At 43.4% G+C, this 23,535-nt stretch overlaps 1 pseudogene; it reads left to right on the top strand.

Annotated features, from left to right (window-relative positions):
- LOC142749319 (cytoskeleton-associated protein 2-like) overlaps window positions 1-23,104 on the top strand; it is a 129,246-nt pseudogene extending 106,142 nt beyond the window's left edge.
- The last annotated feature ends 431 nt before the right edge of the window (window positions 23,105-23,535 follow it).

Here is a 23,535-nt window from a genome sequence, read left to right as displayed (position 1 = left end):
CACTTATGTTTTCACTCATCATCTTTCACCCTTTATGATTTATTTGTTTTTGCATCGGCACAATCAGATAATCTATTGTACTGTCGGTAATATATACTCCTGCTGTACTATTCAGCTAAACATCCTTCTTGTTTGCTCCTCCTTTGGCATACATACGATCTATGGCTGTGCGCTGATGACAGGGAAACTCTGTATTCCACAGATTTCCCCCGGGGGGGGAGTGGCCCTGACCTCTTCCGACCGCTGTCTATGATTGGAGCAGGATGTGGGGGGCGCGGTCAGTCCTCGCCGCCTCACATCCTCTCTGATGACGTGGTACAGGAAGTGGGGCAGCGCCATCTTGGTACCCCGCATCAGACGCCGACTTTCCATATCCGGTTTATGCTTCCTTCTTCTACATCATCTGATTACACACATGGGCTCTGTACTATATATAGGTGGGCTCAAGTAGTTTGACCCTAACCCCGGACGAAGGCAATCGCCGAAACGCGCGTCGGGTTGGGACGTCTAATCCCTGGTTACATCATGTCCACTGGTATGTTGCTTTACCTTTTCTGTCCTGTGTAGCAGTTATAATCTCTATTGTGCTCACTTCTTGCTGGTCATCCTCTGATTTCAAGCACACTTTTTGCATAATTTGGTTCATACCACCTGTGTAACCATGTGTGACTGTTACTGATGTTATATACTTACTGACGTTATATACTTACTTGACAGTCACCACAGCCACCGGTACCTGATTTCACTTTTTTGATATTGTGCTGTTGTCATTTGATGTACCTTGCTTGAATCCGTGCTGCTTTTCATTAGATACAGTTTCTTATGTGATCACATGCACGTATTTCCATTACCATATTATATGTATACTGCATACATGTGGACACAATATCCATACCTGATATTCTTGATCGATTAGACGTCCTTTTTACTGTGTGACTCATCCCCTATTTCCATTTTTATTTGTTTCATGTTTTTATCTTAATAAAGAATTGTTTGTATAGTTCCTGCCAAGCCTGCCTTGCTACTGTCCGAGGTGCCACAGGTACCCTATATAAACTATAGACTCTGACCTGCGCCCTGTTTGCCAGCTGCCATACCGCCAAGGCGGTACGGCCCAGTGGGTCCATGAACCCTACGTGACCGTACCCTTGTAACATGTAGAAGGGCTAAGATCCCTGTGTTTGTGGGATTGATCAATTAGGAGACCTGGAAGGCATAGATTCCTGTCCCAATGCCTATATCTTCCGAAAAAACTCTGCATTGAATGGCACTGGAAAAATTTGCAACCAAAAAAGAATCATTGTTTACAGACTGAGTGTCCTGCACCTACATATCTGCCTCTATAGCCAAGATTTATTATCTGCACAATACACTAAACCTGGTGGTTTTTTTTTTGTTTTTTTTTCTGTAATGTGTTTTTTGTACTGCATTGCTACTAAATATTTTTTTTTCCATGTAACCGTTTCCTAAGTACCGTTGACAAACACTCCAGTGACAGGAGAAACTCTTAGGGCTTGTCCACGCTTAACGGAATTATTCCGATGAAACCAGCAGAAAAACCGCACCGTTTCCTCCACTATTTTTTTTACTGCAGAAAATGCTGCAGATTTTGCTGCGTTTTTTTTATTGTTGGGAGAAGGTTACATATCTCCTCTAAAAAAAAAAACACAGGATTCAGTCCACTTTCTGCAGCAATAATTAACATGCTGCGGTCTGAAACTACGCACCGCAGATGAATTTCTGTAAGGAAATTTTATGCAGCGTGTGGATGAGATTTGTTTAATCTCACCCACTCTGCTACTACTGTATTCTGTGTGTTTTGTGTTTGCATTTCCGCTACGTGTGGACAAGCCCTTACACATGCCCTATTGACAAGGGGAATGGTAACTCCCAGTTGTCAATTCATTCATGCATTTCCAGGACTAATAACGAACGCCGGCTTTGTTTGTTTAATTTTATTAAATTTCAGACTTAAAAGGAAAACACTGTTTAAGCTTGGGAGCTGGTGACTATAGGGTATGTCACCTTAAGGAATTTACCCAGCAGTCTGTTTCCCGAGGTAGGGTTGGGTTTTTAGCAGGATTCTGGATGGGCCCTCCCACCCATATAAATGGTGTTAAACAGGGGAGTCACTTCCTCTTTGACTCCCCTCCGGACCTTGGAAGGAACCCTTAGAAACTATCCTACTTACCTCGTAGAGTAGAAAGAATGGCAGACGCGGCGTAAATGGCGCTCCTGAAAGAGAATATTGAGAGAGAGGGAGCCGGATGGCTCTCCTTACTGCTCAGGTCTCCCCCTGATCAGCCGTCTGATGTGGCTGGGCGTGCAGTAGTTAGGCAGGCGTGGCCTGCGCGGCGCTGCCGTCCCCCCTCACCTCTCCCTCCTGAGTCCCTCTCCGGCTCTGCCTTGTCAGAGGCAGAGCTCCATCTAGAAACCCCCGGGCGCTGCCTAATACAGCTCCGGCGGCTGAGGGTGCCACGACACGTGACTGCTCTGCATTAGCAGCAGAGCGGTGTGCAAGCCAGCAGGGTATCGCTTGGGCGAATTCCCCTGTTGCTAGTCTGCACATTGCAGTTAGTGGGGTGGCTCTGGAGGTGGCAGAAGATTAGCCAGTCACCAAGCCACTCGGTCGTTTGGCCGTGGCGCGGCCATACCCGCACCTCCTTCCCCTCCTCCCACCGTGAACACAGCACCACTGCCCCCTAGTGTCAGTTCTGCTGGGCAGCAAGCTCGACAGGGGAGGAATGCAGATGATGTAGCTCCCCAAGAGGAGCTCGGCTCTTAAGCCTTGAACAGCTCGGACGAGCTTTTTGATTGCGTGCCAGGCACGCCTTCGTATGGCGCTCAGGTCCCCATTGCTGGACAGCGTCACAGGGCACGTATTTCATGCCAGAGAGATGGGCCCCATCTTTGGCGTAGCCTTTCCCAGTCTGTGGCTGGGTCAAGTTGCTGCTTGGACAATAGGCGTAGGAGGCTCAGTCGCTCTCCTGGGCATTCTCGTAGCGGGGAATGCCAGAGCGGTTGTAGATTCCGTTCAAAGAGCAGGCACAGTAGGAGACGTTCCCACAGGGGCTGGTCTGGTCACCATTCCTCGTCATCGTCTGTGAGCAGTAGGGACAGTCATCTTACGAGGTGCTCACATAGGAGCCGGAGACCTGGGCAGAGCAGGTGGTCTCACGACCGAGGGCAGGAGAGACATCCATCTGCGCCTGCCGCTGCGGTTGCCGTTGTTCCTCCGCTGCCTATTGTGCCGACTCCTGATTCCCTACCCTCTACACATATGACTGGTGACTTGTCCTGCGTTACAGCTTGGGGTAAGGCCGCCTTAAGTGGCGGGGGTGAAATGTTGGATATATTATAAAATGTATGTTGGCTAAATTGAAGGGTCCTATCCCCTCAGTGCATCCTCCAGGGGCGCCCATTGCACAACCTGAGCTGGCCCCGGCTAATCTGGGCTTACTATTTCGGGATTCGTATTTTTGGCGGCGTCGTCCCCTTGGGGACGCATTTATCCTCGGAAACGAGGGAAAAAGTGGAAAATGTGAGTTTGTTGATATATGGTCATTCTTATCCCCGGAACAATTAACAGTGGATAAGGAGAGACTGTTTGAAAAATCGGAGAATAAAAAGTCTAAAGTTGTTATAACATTTGGGAATTGGGTGCAAGCTTTTGCTATTTTAGCGAGTGTCTTTAGCAAAAAGCACCCAGGAAAAAGTTTTAGTTGTTTACGTATTTAGATACGATATATTCGGCTTATAAATTGCATGGTGGTTCGGCTTGGTGGAGATATGATGAAGAATTCAGACGACGACTGGCGCTGAGGCCGGAGGTCGTCTGGTCTTCAAAAGCTACGGATGTTTGGATTCAGCTAATGTTGTCTCAAAAGCCGTCTAACCCCTTTCAGTCATTCGCCGCTGCTACATTCGGTACAGTCTGCAGCGGCGGGGAGACTTCCCGGAGCGTGCTGGCTCTTTAACAAGGGTCATTGCAGGTTCTTTGCCTCATGTAAATTTTAAGCATGAATGTTCCTTCTGTGGTGGCTCGCATACAGCCTTGCGCTGTTTCAAAAAAGGTAAGATGCCTGCCAGACTCGTGTCTTCAGGTAAGCCGGAGGACACCAGTGAGCGTCAAAAAGATGTGCCCATGGCAGGACAGGTATCACAGGACAGAGGAAGCCGCAATGCTTATTGAAGGTTTTTATATTCCGCACATTAGGCTGTTTTTGCTGCGAATTTAAAATCTCTTACGGAATTTCCCTCAGTGGTACAGGATAAGTTGGATAAAGAGGTTCGCCTGGGCAGAGTGGCTGGCCACTTCACCACTCCACCTTTGGAGAATCTTCGGATTTCTCCTTTGGGTGTGGTCCCCAAGAAAGAACCCGGCAAATATAGACTCATCCATTTGTCCTACCCAAAGGGTGATTTCAGTCAATGATGGTATACCTAAGGAGGAGGCGGTTGTGTCTTACATGTCTTTTGACTGGGCCGTCCAAGTAGTAGCTAAGGCGGGCCAGCGTGCCCTATTGGCCAAGTCCGATATTGAATCCGCCTTCAGTCTCCTCCCCGTACATCCTGACTGTTTTCATCTGCTTGGTTGTCAATTGGATGGGCGATATTATGTTGATCTTTGTTTACCGATGGGGTGTTCCATATCTTGCCGCTACTTCGAGATGTTTAGCACATTTCTCGAATGGGTGGTGAGATCGGAATCTGGTAATTCTGCGGTATTGCATTATCTCGACCTTTTTTTTTTTGTTCGTCGGTCCAGTTGATTCGCCGGTTTGTCGTTCTACGTTAATGTTTTCGTTATTTCATGTTCCTGTTCGGGGTCCCATTAGCGGAAGAAAAAACGGAAGGTCCCTCTACTTGCTTGTCTTTTGATTGATACTGAAAGAATGATTCTTAGTTTACCACAGGAAAAATTATCCCGGCTGCAGGACTGGATAGGTTTGTGTATTAGGGTAAAGAAAGTGACTTTGAAGGATTTACAATCCCTTTTGGGTCAATTAGCCTTTGCTTGTAGGATATTCCCCATGGGTAGAGTTTTTTCGCGTCTATCGCTGGCTACAGCGTATGTATTTAAAATTCCTGTCGGAATACGATGGGCTCTCATGTTTTCCTGAACGTGAGAGTTGCAATGCTGATTTTGAACTGTTCACGGATGCGACGGGGTCTTTGGGTTATGGTGCAATTTTTGGCAATAAATGGTCGGCCCACCAGTGGCCCCTGGATTGGATTGAAGCAGGTCTCACCAAGAATTTGACACTGCTGGAGTTATTCCCGATCGTTGTTGCCTTAGAGATATGGGGAGGTGACATGCGCAATAAGGCCTCATTCACACGACAGGGTTTCCCAGCCGGGTGCCGGCCGTTCATAAATCGGCCGGCACCCGGCTGCATTAGGAATAATAGACATGCTCTATTTTCGGCCGGGTACCCGGCCGCCCGGCTCCCATAGAAGTCTATGGGCCGGGTAATACACGGCCATCACCGGAATGTGTCCCGAGTGATGGCCGGGTTCTTCGTCGCTTGCGCTCTATCTCCTCCTCCTCACAGTGCAGAGTGCATGTGAGGAGGAGGAGTTTATGCCATTCGGACGAATGGCTGTACACTGTGTGGCAGGGCCGGGGTGTACAGCAGGTGGAAGGGAGCGCTGCGCTGGCTCCCGTCCCCTGCTTGTTTTAAAGCGCCCTGGCCCGGCGACACCTTCCATGGCGCCGCTAGCTGCTGCTGCTACTACTGTAGCGACGCCACTATAGCAGAGCAGGGAGGTATCTCCCCGCTCTGCTATGTGCTAGCTCCATTTTAGCTCCCTGAAGGAGCGGAATCCCCGTGTGTTCGGGGATTCCGCTCCTGGACAGAGCGCTTGATGTCTCTGTCCATATCTGGGCAGTGACATCAGGGGAAACTCCTGAAGCGGAATCCCCGAACACATGGGGATTCCCCTTCAGGAGTTGCCGCTGATGTCACTGTCCAGATCTGCCCCGCCCGGATGCAAAAATAATGCAAACCGGCCGGGAAAAATGGCCGATTTTACTGGCCGATACTCGGGCTCGGGCGGGACCCGGTCGTGTGAATCCCGCCTTAGAGGATATTGTTTTGGTCTGACAAGGAGAGCACTGTCATAGCTATTACCAAACTTACTTCAAGTTCTTAACCAGTTCTGGTTTTGTTACGTCATCTTGTTTTCTTATGTTTGTCTTTTAATATGGTTGTCAAGGCACCTCATGTACCTGGTGTATGTAACGAGATTGCTGATTCTTTATTTCGTTTTCAGTGGCATAGTTTCAGGGACCTGCACCCGCTGGCGAACCAGGAGGGTTACCCATGCCCCCCTTTCCTTTGAGATCTGCCGGTGAACATCTAATACCATTGGTGCAGTCCTCGGTTGCTCCCGCTACATGGAGCAGTCATGGTAAGGCGTGGCGAGAGTTGTTAGCCTGCGCGAAGGAGGATGTGCTCCTCTCTCCTCATTACAGTTGCTTACCTGTCTTGGTTGCGGGATAAAGGGGTGTCTGCCTGGGTGGTTCAAAAGCGTTTGTCCGGTGTAGCCTTTGCTTTCAAGTTGTTGGGTTTGTTGGATGCCACGAAGAGTCCAGTTTTCGCTTTGATTTTGCGGGGATAGAAAAAGGAAAAATCAACGGTTGATATGCGTAGCCCGGTTTCCTTTTCATTATTGCAGCGGCTAGTACATAGCACAGGGGAAACCTGTGCGTCCTCGTACGAGGGTTTATTGTTTCAATGTGCTTCTATGTTAGCATTCTTTGGCGCTTTGCGTATAGGTCAGTTTCCCCTTCGCGCATGCGGTTAGCGGGCCTCCTCAGCGAGGAAGTTGTTTTGCTGACTGATTCTGTCAGGGTCCAGGTTAGTCGTTCAAAAACTGACATATATGGGCAGGGCTCTTGGTTGTCCATTTTTAGGCTCTCTTCATCCTTGTGCCCGGTGGACGTTATCACAAGATATGTTGCAGTTCGTCCCTCCGGTCCTTGTTTCTTGGTCCACGGAGATGGCACCCCCCTAACAAAATTTCAATTTACCAAGATCTTTAAGCGTTGTTTGAGAGTTTCTGGGGTAAACCCATCTGAATACGGTACCCACTCGTTCCGCATTGGCGCTGCGACAGTAGCAGAGGCTGGGGGCATGTCTGATGCAGATGTTAAAAGATTGGGGCATTGGAAGTCTGATGCTTTCCACCGTTATTTTCGCCCTCATTTGTTGGTTTGATAATTATTTCTGTTTTCTTTCTTTATAGGTTTCAAGAGGCCTTTGGTGTGGCTGCTGGGCCACACCGACATTTATTGGGCTGCCCAATGAGCTTATCGGCCCGTGGGTACCAGTCTCGGCTTCTGTCAAGTGGATGTAGCTTTGAAAGGTTTTAGGGGTCTTAAATGTCTCCAGGTTCTCCCTGAAGTGGTCGCCTTGAGCAAAGTTACGCACGGACCGGCAGTTGTGGTCGTGCATGCTGGAGGGAACGGCCTATGTTCTGTTAGGGTGGCAGAACTAATTTCTGTCATAAGGGTTGATTTCGACCGTTTTGCCACATTTTTTCCGGAGTTGGTCATAGTGTGGTCAGAGATAGTCCCTAGGGTACTGTGGAATGGTGCTTGCAATCATTCGGCCATTGAAAGGGCGAGACGTATGGTCAATATGCGGGTCTCTCGGCATGTTAGGTCCAGAGGAGGAGTGGTCATATGTTATCGTCAATTGGAAGGGGATAACAAGGGTATAATGTTACAGGATGGTGTCCATCTAAATGACATAGGGCTGGACATCTTCCTGTCAGGCCTTCAGGATGCAATTGATAGGGTGCTTTTCCTTTTGGCTGGTGGGGGTAGGAGTTTGATATAGGGGTACACCTCACTCCTGTGGCAGTGTGGAGGGGCCTTGTCCGTTCAGGCTAGGGACGATGGGAGAACAGTCACCTGCCGTACCAACTAAGACGTACCCACCGCGGTGGCGGGACACGCAAGGTGACTGTTATTTTCAACAAGATCAAGATCTTCCAGTGTTAGCTGTGGACAAGCTTTTTTCCCTCCATGCTATAATAAAAGATGTAGCCTACCCCCACTTTTATACCCACACTCAGTCTCTTGTGTCAGTCATTTGGGGGAAGACAGACCGTCCATTTTATATCCCTGTAGTTGTGACTGGAACTCATGTAAACCCTCACTAAGCTGCTCACGTGGGGCCTGTCCACATACTATAAGAATATCAAGACTTTGCTTGGTCTATGAAGGTTAGGGCAAGCTTGCATAAACGACAAAACCAATAACTTTGAGCCTAGTTCTCCTTCACACGGTTTTGTTTTCAGTGTTTTAAAACGGATGCAAAAAAATAAACGCCAGAAGTTTGAAAATAAGTTTTCTTTCTTTGTACAGTAATTTTTGCACCAATCACACTGACATGTTTATAAAAATAAAATAAAAAATTGCCCTTCAAAGGTTTACAGTCTTTAAGGGATTATAAACTGAGATAGATAAATCCAACTTGTAAAGCAGAATACTAAATGTGCTTGAATCTTGTAATGTAGTGGGGAGTGTTCTATGTATAGACTGCATAGCCCACCGTACAAGATAGTAACGCGTGTAAGATAAAGCTGCGCCGGAGCCCGATGCACTGTCTTTTAGGCATCTGTATTTAATACTACCCAATTGATGCTGCACTCATGCATATTTTTGCAAATCATCTTGGCATGTGTAGGGGTGTGAAGAGCCGATCATCAAGGCAGGTAACGTGATTAGCATTTTATTGATCAATTTCTATTTGTTTCATACATTGGAATATCCATTGTCTTGTAATTAAACAATACTCTAAGCTCTTCAAGAGGCTGAAGATGGGAACAGAGACATTCTTGCTGATGCCTTGGAACAGCTGAAGCCTGACCTGGGTATGTTTGGCTTTTTTAATTTTCTGATGATACCATAACTTTCTGCAATAACTAAGCTGGCCACACACATCGGAGAAAAGTTGTCCGAACTACCCTATTTTGGCGAAATCTGTCAATGATCTTATGTGCATAAGGGCTTCCTGACTTTTCACCCAATGGTAAATAAGTAGGAGGGGGTGGGGAAATTTAGCATACCCGTTTCTTTGTTCCCGTGGATAAGCTGCTGCCAGAGGGGTCTGACAGAGGCACTTTTTTTTCCTCTACCCATTGAAATAAACATACACGCTTATCCAAGCTTAACCACTTGCGTACTGCCCATAGACTATAAACGCCCGGGCGGTCCGCAATTAACTCTGCAGGGCCGTTCTAGAACGTCCTGCAGAGTTAGTACTTTTTTCCGCTCTGTGGCAGTGTTAAGCTCCGTGATACAGCTGTCTCCAGACAGCTGACATCACGGAGCTCTGCCCAGGGACCAATCAGCGTGGTCTCTGGGCATGCTCTAGACAAACTGTCACAATACTATCCCCGTCGCTGGTGCTCAGTGCCCCCCACTCCCACTGTGCCGTCTCCCTATCCTGGCAGACTGTCAGGGAGGGAGTATAAAAATAGTATGTAATTTTTTCCGCCAATAAACAGATTTCTATCGATCTCATGTCTGTCTCATTATATATTGATACATAGTTTTAGGCTGGGGCTACAAGGCGACATTGGACACGACCGTCGCACAGCCAAAGATCACTATGTTCCATAGCACACATGGCAAGTAATGAAAGTGAATGTGGTCGCAGGAATTTTACCGGACAAAGCTATTTTTGGCCATGGGACCTGTCGTGGCCGAAGTCACCGTGTCTCCCCAGCCTCTAACAATACTAAGTATTAATATATGAGATAGATAGCAAATTATATTTTTTGTTTCTTTCTCTGTGCGTAAAAATAAATAAATATATACACTACCGTTCAAAAGTTTGGGGTCACCCAGACAATTTTGTGTTTTCCATGAAAACTCACACTTATATTTATCAAATGAGTTGCAAAACGACTAGAAAATATAGTCAAGACATTGACAAGGTTAGAAATAATGATTTTTATTTGAAATAATAATTTTCTCCTTCAAACTTTGCTTTTGTCAAAGAATGATCCATTTGCAGCAATTACAACATTGCAGACCCTTGGCATTCTAGCTGTTAATTCGCTGAGGTAATCGGGAGAAATTTCACCCCATGCTTCCAGAAGCCCCTCCCACAAGTTGGATTGGCTTGATGGGCACTTCTTGCGTACCATACGGTCAAGCTGCTCCCACAACAGCTCTATGGGGTTGAGATCTGGTGACTGTGCTGGCCACTCCATTACAGATAGAATACCAGCTGCCTACTTCTTCCCTAAATAGTTCTTGCATAATTTGGAGGTGTGCTTTGGGTCATTGTACTGTTGTAGGATGAAATTGGCTCCGATCGAGCGCTGTCCACAGGGTATGGCATGGCGTTGCAAAATGGAGTGATAGCCTTCCTTATTCAAAATCCCTTTTACCGTGTACAAATGTCCCACTTTACCAGCACCAAAACAACCCCAGACCATCACATTACCTCCACCATGCTTGACAGATGGTGTCAGGCACTCTTCCAGCATCTTTTCAGTTGTTCTGCGTCTCACAAATGTTCTTCTGTGTGATCCAAACACCTCAAACTTCGATTCGTCTGTCCATAACACTTTTTTCCAATCTTCCTCTGTCTGATGTCTGTGTGCTTTTGCCCATATTAATCTTTTCCTTTTATTAGCCAGTCTCAGATATGGCTTTTTCTTTGCCACTCTGCCCTGAAGGCCAGCATCCCGGAGTCGCCTCTTCACTGTAGACGTTGACACTGGCGTTTTGCGGGTACTATTTAATGAAGCTGCCAGTTGAGGACCTGTGAGGCGTCTATTTCTCAAACTAGAGACTCTAATGTACTTGTCTTGTTGCTCAGTTGTGCAGCGGAGCCTCCCACTTCTCTTTCTACTCTGGTTAGAGCCTGTTTGTGCTGTCCTCTGAAGGGAGTAGTACACACCGTTGTAGGAAATCTTCAGTTTCTTGGCAATTTCTCGCATGGAATAGCCTTCATTTCTAAGAACAAGGATAGACTGTCGAGTTTCACATGAAAGCTCTCTTTTTTTCTAGCCATTTGGAGAGTTTAATCGAACCCACAAATGTAATGCTCCAGATTCTCAACTAGCTCAAAGGAAGGTCAGTTTTATAGCTCCTCTAACACAGTTAGCAAACAGAATGTACCATTAGAACACTGGAGTGATGGTTGCTGGAAATGGGCCTCTATACACCTATGTAGATAATGCATTAAAAACCAGACCTTTGCAGCTAGAATAGTCATTTACCACATTAACAATGTATAGAGTGTATTTCTGATTAATTTAATGTTATCGTTATTGAAAAAAAAACTGCTTTTCTTTCAAAAATAAGAATTTCTAAGTGACCCTAAACTTTTGAACGAAAGTGTACATATGTGACATATTGCAGTTAAAAATAGGGAAAAATATAAATTTTTACTAAATTTCTTCAATTTTTCTATTAATTTATGCAAATTGTATGAGTCTACTTTTACAACTAAAATAAAGTACAACATGTTACGAAAAAACAATGTCAGAATTACTTGGATATTCAAAACTTTCGCAGAGTTATTCTCTATTAACCCCTTAACGACCACCCACCGTCTTTTGACGTCGGGCGGTGCAGGTACTCAGTCTACAACGACGCCTTTTGGCGTCGCTGTAGTAGAGTGGGTTTAACGGCAGCCTGGTCAAGTCTGCACTAAAAACCGGCTGTAAGTAACAGGTCCGATTCTTAGTGCAGCCATCAGGACCTGCCGATTTCGTCGTAACAGCATGTGACCGCTGTGACAGCCAATCACAGCGGTCACATGCTGTTACTGTGAACAGAGCCGCCGGGAGTGTCTAAATGACAGCTCCTGCTCTAAGAACGAGCTGTTGCTAGCAGCTCTGTTCTTAGAGCAGTGATCAGGAGCCAATAGTATTGGTTCCTGATCTTATTTGTGTTCACTATGAGATCCAATCATAGTGATCACTACAGTAAAATAAAAGTAAAAACATGTAACTGTTTCTCCTCACTCTGTTCTAGCTGTGGAGAGAAACAGATACAAGTGTGTCAGTGTCCCCTCACAAAATCACTTGTTCCTCACACAGTTTCAAAAAAAATAATCCTTTTTTCAGTATTTTATAGTATATAGTATATACATATATATATAAATATAAATATATTTACTGTATATACTAAGAATCGTACTATAAACGACTTTCTTTTTAGGGTACGCTTTTAGACGGCGTAGGTTGCTGTTCTGGGCTTGGGTTTACAGTTTGTGTTAGGCGTAGGGTTTAGGTTTAGGTTTGAAAAAAAAAAAAAACTTAAAAAAAAAATACAAAAATAAAAAAAAGTTTAATTCCTTTAGTGTGATTAGTTGATAAAAAAATTGAAACCGCTAGTTACGTTTATTATTTGTGGTTTAGACTGTATAATCATTATGGCTGCCAAAAGATACAGCATTGAGGAAGCCTATCAGATGCTATGCTCCGATATGGATTCTGCATCTGAAGTTGAGCTTTTACTTGATAGCGACAGCGAAAGTGTCGCTTCAAGGGATTCTACGGATATGAGACCCAGCACCAGTGATATGGGAGACGTCCGTTCAAAGTGCAGCCTCTGATATTGCACAACCCCAACAAACCGATTTAGTGTGGGAACCCACAAGTTTATTTTCTCCTACCATAAATGACTTTATTGCTACTCCTGGCATAAGTCCCAATGTCAGTAATTTTTCACCACTAAATTATTTTAATATTTTTATTACGGACCAAGTTTTGGAATATTTTGTGCAGGAAACAAATTTGTATGCCAGGCAGTACATTGCCAATAAGCCTTCGTCACTTTATGCCAGGTTGTGGAATCCCACAAATGCAACAGAAATAAAAAAAATTCTGGGCCTCACCCTTAACATGGGAATTATAAAAAAACCCTCTATTAGGTCATATTGGGCATCAAGCCCTATACATGCCACCCCCATTTTTTCTGGCATTATGTCATGCAGCAGGTACGAAATACTTGTGCGATTTCTCCACTTTAGTGACACTCTACAGGCACCCCCTTCCAGCGACAGAAGTCGTGACCGGCTGTATAAATTAAGGCCTTTGCTAAATTTTCTTAATTCCTCCTTTTTAGGAGCATATACCCCTGAACAAAATTTAGCAGTGGATGAATCGCTAATGAATTTCAAAGGGCGTCTCTCATTCCGCCAATTCATACCCTCAAAAAGTGCAAAATACGGGGTAAAGATCTACATATTATGTGAAAGCACTACTGGCTACACATGTGAATTTAAGATCTACGAGGGTAAAGACAGTGAATTCAATGCACCAGGGTGCCCTCCAAATATTGGTACCACTGGTAAGATTGTGTGGGATTTAATTGGCCCTTTCCTACACAAGGGGTATCATGTATACACGGAGAGTTTTTATACCAGTGTGCCATTGTTTAGCGCCCTTCATTGTGCCAACACCGGAGCCTGTGGCACAATACGCAGGAATCGTAAAAGGTTTCCCACGTCAACTTGTGGATAAAAAACTACCAAAGGGGGAGTCATGCACTTTTCAAATTGAGAAGAAGCTGGATTTAACATTTTGTGACCGCAAGGACGTCTACATGATCAGCACTATCCATACAAATGCAACAGCAACTGTTAGAGAACGTGGGGCCTCTGCAGATAGACAAAAGCCTGTGTGTGTCACCAACTATAACAAATTCATGGGTGGGGTAGATTTGTGCGACCAGATGTTACAACCTTATCTGGTTAAAAGGAAAACCAGAAAGTGGTATAAGAAAGTGGCAATATACCTCATCCAGGTTGCAATGCACAATGCATTTGTCCTGTACAAAAAATCATCGGGCAGGGCGACATTCTTTGAATTTCAGGAGAAAGTGATTGAAGATCTCCTATTTCAATCTGCAGACCAGAGAGTAGTCCATGAGTCAGAGGATGTACGCCGACTTGTTGAAAAACATTTTTTACACCCCATCCCTTCAACACCTAACCAAAAATACCCCAAAAAACGGTGTCGGGTCTGCAGCAAACGAGGACAGCGAAGTGAGTCAAGATATTATTGTTCTGCTTGTCTTTCTAACCCTGGTCTATGCATAAGTCCATGTTTTGAAATCTATCATACCGTCGCACATTACTAATTTTTTTTTGTGAACTATAAAAGTTAAAATGCAGGATTTATTTAGGATTTTATTTTTCTGTACACTTTTTTTTTTTTTTTTTTTAGGGAAGCAGCTTCGCTTTATATTTAGGAGATGCCAAAATTTAGGGTTCTTTTAGAGATTTCTTTTTTTTAATCACTTTTTTTTGGGAGGGAGGGAAATATACTAGAAATAGCGACATTAATTTGGGGAGTAGTGGTCCTTTACTGTATCTATACATACGGTGTGGGACACTGCCCCTTTATATATTCTGCAGGTGATTGGTTGTTTTGTGCACATGGCGGTTCCTACCTTGCCGGGCAGGGGCTTGTTATGGTGTACCGCGTCACTTGGCACATTCGTCCCTTATATAGGGATTGATGGAGCTAAAGAGACGTTGTATGACCAGTCACTTTGAATAATAAAGTCATTACAGCCCTACAAATTTTCTCTCATCCTGTGAACATGCTCTAGTTTTCCACATAGCTGGATACATTCTTCCTCCTTTTTTTTGGGATATATTGCCTTTTTCCGCCAACAGTTTAATAAATTTTCCCACTCTAACTTACTATATATCAGAGCGGGTTGATATACATAATGTCTATGGACTGACATGATTTCAGGACAGCTGCTTTCAAAGCACGACATAGTCATAGGGTGTAGAAAAGTAGAATCCTCCCATTTTCAAGCAAAATGTGTGTACTGAAAGCCTCCGGGTGCTCCCTTCCTTTTGGGTTCTGCCGTGTGTCCAGAAAACGCATTAGGGCCACAATGGGGATATTTTTGAACACAGGAGAAACAGGGTGATACATTTTCTGGTGCATTTCCTTATTCTCATGTCCTCTGTACAAGAAATCTGACCTTAAAATGACACATTTGTGAAAAAAAGTGAAATAACATTTTCTTTCCACCTGCTTTGCATTACTTCCTGCGAAAACTGTGGGGTCAAAATACTTAGTACACACCTAGATGAATACCTTAAGGGGTCTAGTTTTCAAAATGGGGTCATTTATTGGGAGTTTCTATCTTTTTGGCAGCTCAGTGCCGTCTATAAATGTGTAATGGGACCTGAAACATTTTCAAGCAAAATGTGTGTCCTGAAAGTCTTCGGGTGCTCCCTCCCTTTCGGGCCCTGCCGTGTGCCCAGGCAACGCATTAGGGCCACAATGGGGGCATTTTTGAAAACAGGAGAAACAGGGTGATAGATTTTGGGGTGTGATTATTCATTCTCATGGTCGCTTTACAAAGAAATCGGTCTTCAAAGTGATGCTTTTATATAAAAAGTTTTTTTTTTTTTTATTTCACCTGCTATGCATTAAATTTAGCAAAAAACTGTGGTGTCAAAATACTCACTACACCCCTAGATAAATACCTTAAGGGGTGTAGTTTTCTAAATGGGGTCGTTTATGGGGAGTTTCTTTCATTATGGTAGTTCAAAACCTCTCCAAATGTACAGTGGGGCCTAAAACATTTTCAAGCAAAATATGAGACCTGAATGCCTCCGGTTGCTCCCTTCCTTTCAGTCCCTGCCGTGTGTCCAGGCAACGCATTAGGGCCACAATGGGGGCATTTTTGAAAACAGGAGAAACAGGGTGATAGATTTTGGGGTGTGTTTCTTCATTTTCATGGTCGCTTTACAAAGAAATCGGTCTTCAAAATGATACTTTTATGAAAAAAGTGAAATTATATTTTTTTACACCTGCTTTGCATGAATTCTTACAAAAAAACCGTGGGGTCAAAATACTTACAACACCCCTTAATAAATACCTTAAGGGGTGTAGTTTTCAAAATGGTGTCACTTGTGGGGGTTTCCACCATTCTGACACCTAAGAGCCTCTGAAAACCTGGCTTGGTGCAGGAAAACAAAATGTACTTCAAAATGTATAAAATTATTACTAAACTTGTAAGTCTTCTAAATTGCTCAAAAAAAAATTTTTTTTTTCAAAAGTGCTGCCAAAATAGAGTAAAGCGATGGAAATATATATTTAATAAAAAAAATTGTACAGTATGTATGTACATATGTCACAAATTGCAGTTAAAAATAGGGAAAAATTATAATTTTTACAAAATTTCTTCCATTTTTCTATTTTTTAATTAATTTCCGCAAATCGTATCAGTCTACTTTTACCACTAAAATAAAGTACAACATGTGACGAAAAAACAATGTCAGAATTACTTGGATATTCAAAACTTTCGCAGAGTTATTCACTGATAAAGTCAGACATACCATATTTAACAAATCTGGCTTGGTCATTAAGGTCTTTTCAGGCCCGGTCATTAAGGGGTTAAAGTCAGACATACCAGATTTCTCTGCTTTCACATACTTTTTGCTGAGCATTGTGTATTAGATAATAAAGTCCACAATGGTCTCTTTTGACACTGTGTGGGACAGACTATTAAAAATACATCTAAAGTAAAGAAGTTGGCATACACTTTTTTTTTTTTTAACTTTCTCCGCTTTTGCAAAATACAGAAATTTGCGAAATTCCTAAGAGGAACAAGGACCGCAAATACAAGGCCATTCTCAGTGGTTTCCACTCTTTCCATAGATTTTGAATGGAGTGGCAGGTCGCATGCTCAACCGCCACTCCATTCAACTCCTCTGGGTGCAGTCTTGTGGCTGGGGGGAAATGGGGAACACAACCCCCGTTATGGTAATCTGTGGGGTTCCCTGTAGGACCCACACCGATCCAGCAGTTCTCACCTATTTAGAGAATAGGTGATGATTTGTTGTAACAGGAATACCCCTTTTAAAGGCTATGTACACTATTTTTTATTTTATATAAACATGTCTAACTTTTCAATTAGTCTTTATTATAAAAATATATTTTAACTTTTTGAGATAAAGCTGCTCTGTATTCTGCATCTAGAGCAGCTGTATCATTCGCTCTGACCTGAATCCGTCAATCAGGCGGACCTGACGTGAACAGAATTTAGCGCTACATACAGCTGCTCTGTATGCAGAATACAGAGCAGCTGTATCTGAAAAAGTAAAACAAATTTTTAATAAAGGCTAATTAAAAAGTTGCACCAATCACCCTGACATTATAAACTGAGGTAGATAAATCCAACTTGTAAAGCAGAATACTAAATGTGCTTTAATTTTGTAATGCAGTGGTGAGTGTTGTATGTATAGACTACATAACCCCCCCGTACAAGATAGTAACGCGTATAAGATAAAGCTGCCGCCAGAGCCCGGTGCACTGTCTTTTAGGCATCTGTATTTAATGCTACCGTGATAACGTGATTAGCATTTATTGATCAACTTCTATTTGTATCATACATTGGAATATCCATTGTCTTGTAATTAAACAATACTCTGTTCCTATCTTCAGCCTCTTGAAGAGCTTAGAGACATTCTTGCTGATGCCTTGGAACAGCTGAAGCCTGACCCCAGGTATGTTTGGCTATTTTAATTTTCTAATTATACCATAACTTTTGGCAATGACTAAGCTGGCCACACACATTGAAGAAAAGTTGTCCGAACTGCCCTATTTTGGCGAAATCTGTCAATGATCTTATGTGTATAAGGGCTTCCTGACTTTTCACCCAATGGTAAATAAGTAGGAGGGGGTGGGGCAATTTAGCATACCCGATTCTTTGTTCCCGTGGATAAGCTGCTGCCAGAGGGGTCTGATAGAGGTGCTTTTTCCCCTATACCCATTGAAACAAACATACATGCTTGGCCAAGCTTAACCACTTGCGGACTACCCATAGACTATAAACGTCCGGGTGGTCCGCAATTAACTCTGCAGGGCCGTTCTAGAACGTCCTGCAGAGTTAAAACTTTTTCCCGCTCTGTGGCGGCGTTTAGCTCCGTGATACAGCTGTCTCCAGACAGCTGACATCACGGAGCTCTGCCCAGAGACCAATCAGCGTGGTCTCTGGGCATGCTCTGGACAACCTGTCACAATACTATCCCCGTCGGTGGTGCTCAGTGGCGCCCCCTGCCCTACCCCTCCCCCTGTACCTTCTCCCTATCCTGGCAGGCTGTCAGGGAGGGAGAATAAATATAGTATGTAATTTTTTTCTGCCAATAAACAGATTTCTATCTATCTCATGTCTGTCTGTCTCATTATATATTGATATATAGTTTTAGGCTGGGGCTACAAGGCGACTTTGGACACGACAGTTGCACAGCCAAAGATCACTATGTTCCGTAGCACACATGGCAAGTAATAAAAGTGAATGTGGCCGCGGTAATTTTACCGGACAAAGCTATTTTTGGCCGAAGTCGTCGTGTAGATCCAGCCTCTAACTATACTATGTATTAATATATGAGATAGACAGATGTGAGATATATATATATATATATATATATATATATATATATATATATATTGCAAATTATTTTTTTTGTTTCTTTCTCTGTGTAAAAAATAAATAAATATTTGATGGCTTGAGAAAGGTTCCTGTTGAACCGAAACGTTGCTTTATTGAGGTGAATAAAATCCACTTTTTGCTGTGCCGTTGCTGTGCTCTATGCTTTTGTCTATCTTTTTGGGGAATTGATTCAACCCCAGGTAACGAGCACATGGCCTGATTTCCTGGAAACCATTGGAGTGCTGTGTTTATCTACCTTTGGACTGTATATATATATATATATATATATATATATATATATATGTATGTATAGAAATCCAAAAAATGAGCAGCAACTCCAAGGCTTGAGAAAGGCTCCAGTGAACGAAGCTGAAACGTTGCACGGGCATTAAAGTACCCACTTTTTCACCCTTTATATTGGAGTTGCTGCTCATTTTTTGGATTTCTGTGTATCTGGGACTTGGTCTGTCTCTTTGAGATTGCACCCACACGCTGCTGGACTTTGTATATATCTCTATATATATATATATATATATATATATATATATATATATAGTAAACAGTCAGTAGGAAGACTGGTAGAGGGTAGATATGTGCCATTGAGATTTCTTATCTCAGTTTTGTAAATCTCTGGGAAGTTCGTTGCTCAGCAAGGCTAGTTGGTGAGCAGGAGTTTTTTTAGGCTGCATTTCAGGGTCCGGGATTTAGGAATGGCTGTAGAGGGTGGGATGGCCGTTCCCATACATCCACTCCAGGTTTTGGTTTCTAGAGGATCTGAGTCTCAGCTGGCCCTGATTAAAAGGGAAGCTGACAGTGTGAAGAAAAAGAGTGAGGAGGAAGGAGATTGTTGTTCCTCCAGGGAGACTGCTATGAACGAAACACCTAACAAAGGGCACTTGCACGTTCAGGTGGTGGCTGCTACAGGGTGAGAACTTTAAAGATTGTTTTTTCCACAAGTTATATTGTTTTGTTTGTTGTTTTACCCAGTGGACGCAAGCTCTGTACAAAAAGGATCTGTTTGTTTGGTGCAAATAAAAAGTACCCGCTGTTTGTGTTTACCCCATCTCCGTGTGCGTGACTGCCCAATACAGCAGCCCAAGTGGGATGCCAGCTCACAATATATATATATATATATATATATATATATATATATATATATATATATATATATATATATATATATACAATATTAGTATGTAGATCATATATAGACACACAGTTTTCGGCCCCATGAACACTGCCGTAATTTTGATCCGCAATTACGGACTGTGATTGTGGATCAAAGTACGGACCCGTCATTTCTATTTCCCGCAGACACCTTCCCGTAAATATAAGGGAAGGTGTCCAGGCCGTAGAAGTGATCCACAAAAAAAGGACATGTCCGCGGGTGTCCGTCTGTCCGCAGCCGGCTGTGCCTGTAATCACCGGCTGTGATTACGGGCACGGCCGTGTGCAGGGGGCCTTAGGCTGGGGCTACATGGCGACTTTGGCCGTGACACTGGTCCCTTACACAAGGATCGCTTTGGAAAATTTGCTTTCCAAAACCCAGTTTGCACACTATTCATTATAAGCTTCGAATGAAATGCGCACACATTTAGTATCGCAGAAGTTGACAAATGTTTTCAGGTGTGTTCACCCAGTGGCATGCACCGGATAAAAAAAAATATCATCTAAATTCACATATTCATATTTTTCTCACGTGTTATTTCCCTTTTTACATTTATTTTTTTCTCAAAATATGGAAGCCCAACATGTTTTGAAAAAAAAGAAGACCAAATACATGTAGGTTAGAAGAGTAATAGAAGAACACTTTGACAGATTATAAATTAGACAGAGTTTGGACCCACACCATTTTTGTTGACTGGTTATAAAAGTGAAAAAAGGGGCTGTTGTGTGACAGCCCCTTTATTAAATACATAAAATGCTTTATATTTAACCTTTGCTTCTGATTAACTACATGGTTGCCGGCACCTGGAGCTTTTTAATCCTGTATGTAAATCCTTTTATGTGTGAACAGAAAAAAGTGAGAGAAAAGACGAGGAAGGTCTGAAACCTGAAGTGAAGGCTGAGCCTGTACAAACTGTAAACCGGAAGCGGAGAGGTAGAGTCGGAGCTGTGAAAAGTGAGCCAAAGAGCCCATCCAAGACCGAGTTGGAGCCAGAAAATGGAGATGCTGTATCTTCTGTGAAAAGTGAGCCAAAGAGCCCATCCAAGTCCGAGTTGGAGACAGAAAATGGAGATGCTGTATCATCTGTGAAAAGTGAGCCAAAGAGCCCATCCAAGTCAGAGTCGGAGCCAGAAAATGGAAATGCTGTATCATCTGTCATAAGATTCAACATCCGTTCAAGGCCACGTTTGGAAAAGTAAGAGCTTATACAGTTTTTGTTTTTTAAATCTATATATGAACGAACATCAAAATGTTTATCTCTTGTCACCAACATGCCCAATCCCCATACACATTAATGTTGGCAGATCCCACCAAAATCGAATGTGTAAAGGCATAATTAGTCGTCTTGAACCCTGTTTGCCACGCTTTTAATACCTGACTGCTTTATTTAGAATGAAGAAATTACAGATGAATGAAGGAGAATCCAACGTCAAGAGTTACAAATTTCTCAACCCAGTCAGACGCTCAAGACACCTAGAACTCAACTCTCACAGATTACTGGACATGTATGTAAGCGGTGATGCTGCCCCTTAAAATTGAACTGTCTGCTCAGTGCAGCCTCCATGTTTATTGGTACCTGCGTTGTGTTCCCTCCTGTGTTATCTGTTGCATGCCTGACATGTTATGTGCAGCCACAAGGGGTCACTGCAGTATGAGTGGGTTAGAGATAGAGCTGCCTGGCAGGAAACCGGAAGGTGTGTGGGTAGCACAGAGGAAAGATATAGAGAGCTGCTGCAGTTTGGAAGGAAGATAGTTTGGTGTGCCTGAGCATGGCAAGAAGCTGCAGGATGGAGGTCCTCCCTACAAGTGAGGAAATTTGGGACAACAAGGAGGTGGAATTGGTGTAGTCAGTGGAGTACTGACTTGGATGCATCTTCCCTCACATGGTGTGGCTACCTAAGGCCAATGTCCCTGGGCTGTAGATACAAACTTGTGACTTTGCTAGTGCATGTTATTGGATTTCAAAAGAGATATTGCAATTGTTTATTACAAAGTAAAGCTGGATAGTGTGTGAAGCAGACAGTGCAAAATGACAAAAGCCTAAACTGTGATTATACTAATGTATGGCTTGAAGATGTCATATTAAGATTCGAGTATATTGTCGTTACTGGACTGGCTGCTCATTCAGGTGAGGCTATAGTAGAGCCTACCGGCTAAGGGAGGGAGAGGGATGCCTTGAAAGGTGACAACTAGCACCGTAATGACCCGCGGTGGCGCCCGGAGGTCCGGTTAGTACATCTGACACTCACGGCATAACCAGCAGCTGAGAGTGTTGAATACCTATATAGTTACGGGCCAAACGATAAACGTTCACAATAAACGTCCACACATATCAAAAGAGAGACGAGTAAATACCCAACGTTGTATGTGTGGACATATCACATATCCCAAAAACAAGGGGACAAGATCAAACACCAAGTACACGAGTGTAACTTGAAATACTTTATTAGAGTATACATAAAAACATGTTGGCCATCAGGACCTAAAATATGTACCCCTTGAGAAAGCTACCGCGAAACGCGCGTCGGGGCTCGTGGTGCGTTGTCCACTTTTAGGCTGATCATGCAACTTACTGGTTGGTATAGGTCCTGGGAACGGGTCTGATTTGTGTTTACCCCCTGGTTACTATACTTCTACACTCACACATATACTAGAGTGGGGTTGCTCTGCTTGCTTTATACTCACTTTGGCTTACTATTTATTCGTTTGTACAGGCAGTATATATGCACCACATTAGTGGTTTTTGTATTTTCTTATTTGCACTATGTTATGTGCATTGTTCTCTGTGCATTTAGATTTAATATTACCTTTCTGCCTCTTGAGTATTATTCATCTGTAACAGCCTTTGTGTTCTCCACATCTATACATTTTAATTGTGTCATATTTTAGGTCCTGATGGCCAACATGTTTTTATGTCTACTCTAATAAAGTATTTCAATTATTTCAAGTTACACTCGTGTACTTGGTGTTTGATCTTATCCTCTTGTTTTTGGGATGTGTGATATGTCCACACATACAACGTTGGGTATTTATAGCAGCTGAGAGTGTGACTCTTACTGCTGGTATTCCGCTCAGTAGTGGCTAGCTACCACGGTAACCGGCGGAGACGCTTCCATCGCCACCTTCTGGCAACGTGAGTTCAGGCGCGACCTCTCCCAGGGGTACTCCAGCAGGATTGATGTCCCCACCCTACAGTTCTACTGTCTGTTTCACACTGAAGAGGATTATTGTCGTTGTATTCCAGTAAACGGTTACTACAAGAATCTGTGTTGACTCTTCTCCCTACACCCCAGCAATTGTACCCTTGTAACAAGTAGAAGGGCCACGATCCCTGTGTTTGTGGGATTGATCAATTAGGAGACCTGGAAGGCATAGAGTCCTGTCCCAATGTCTATATCTTCCGAAAAAAAACTCTGCACTTAATGTTACTGAAAAAATTGCAACCAAAAAATAATCATTGTTTACAGACTGAGTGTCCTGCACCTTTTTAACAGATCTGCCTCTATAGCCAAGATTTATTATCTGCACAATACACTAAACCCGGTCTGGTGTTTTTTTTCTGTAATATGGTGTTTTCTGTACTGCATTGCTACTTAATGATTTTTTTCCCATGTAACCGTTTCCCAAGACCCGTTGAGAAACACTCCAGTGACAGGAGAGACTCTTAGGGCTTGTCCACGCATAACGGAATTATTCCAATGAAACCAGAAGAAAAACCACACCGTCTCCTGCACTATTTTTTTACTGCAGAAAATGGTGCAGATTTTGCTGCGTTTTTTTTTATTGCTGGGAGATGGTTACATTTTAGTCCACTTTCTGCAGCACTAATTAACATGCTGCGGTCTGAAATTACGCTCCGCAGGTGAATTTCTGTAAGGAAATTTTATGCAGCGTGTGGATGAGAATAGTTAAATCTCACCCA

Source organism: Rhinoderma darwinii, chromosome 1 (genome assembly GCF_050947455.1).
Source record: "Rhinoderma darwinii isolate aRhiDar2 chromosome 1, aRhiDar2.hap1, whole genome shotgun sequence".
NCBI classification, from domain to species: Eukaryota; Metazoa; Chordata; class Amphibia; order Anura; family Rhinodermatidae; genus Rhinoderma; species Rhinoderma darwinii.
This window is presented reverse-complemented; position numbering and strand designations above follow the sequence as displayed.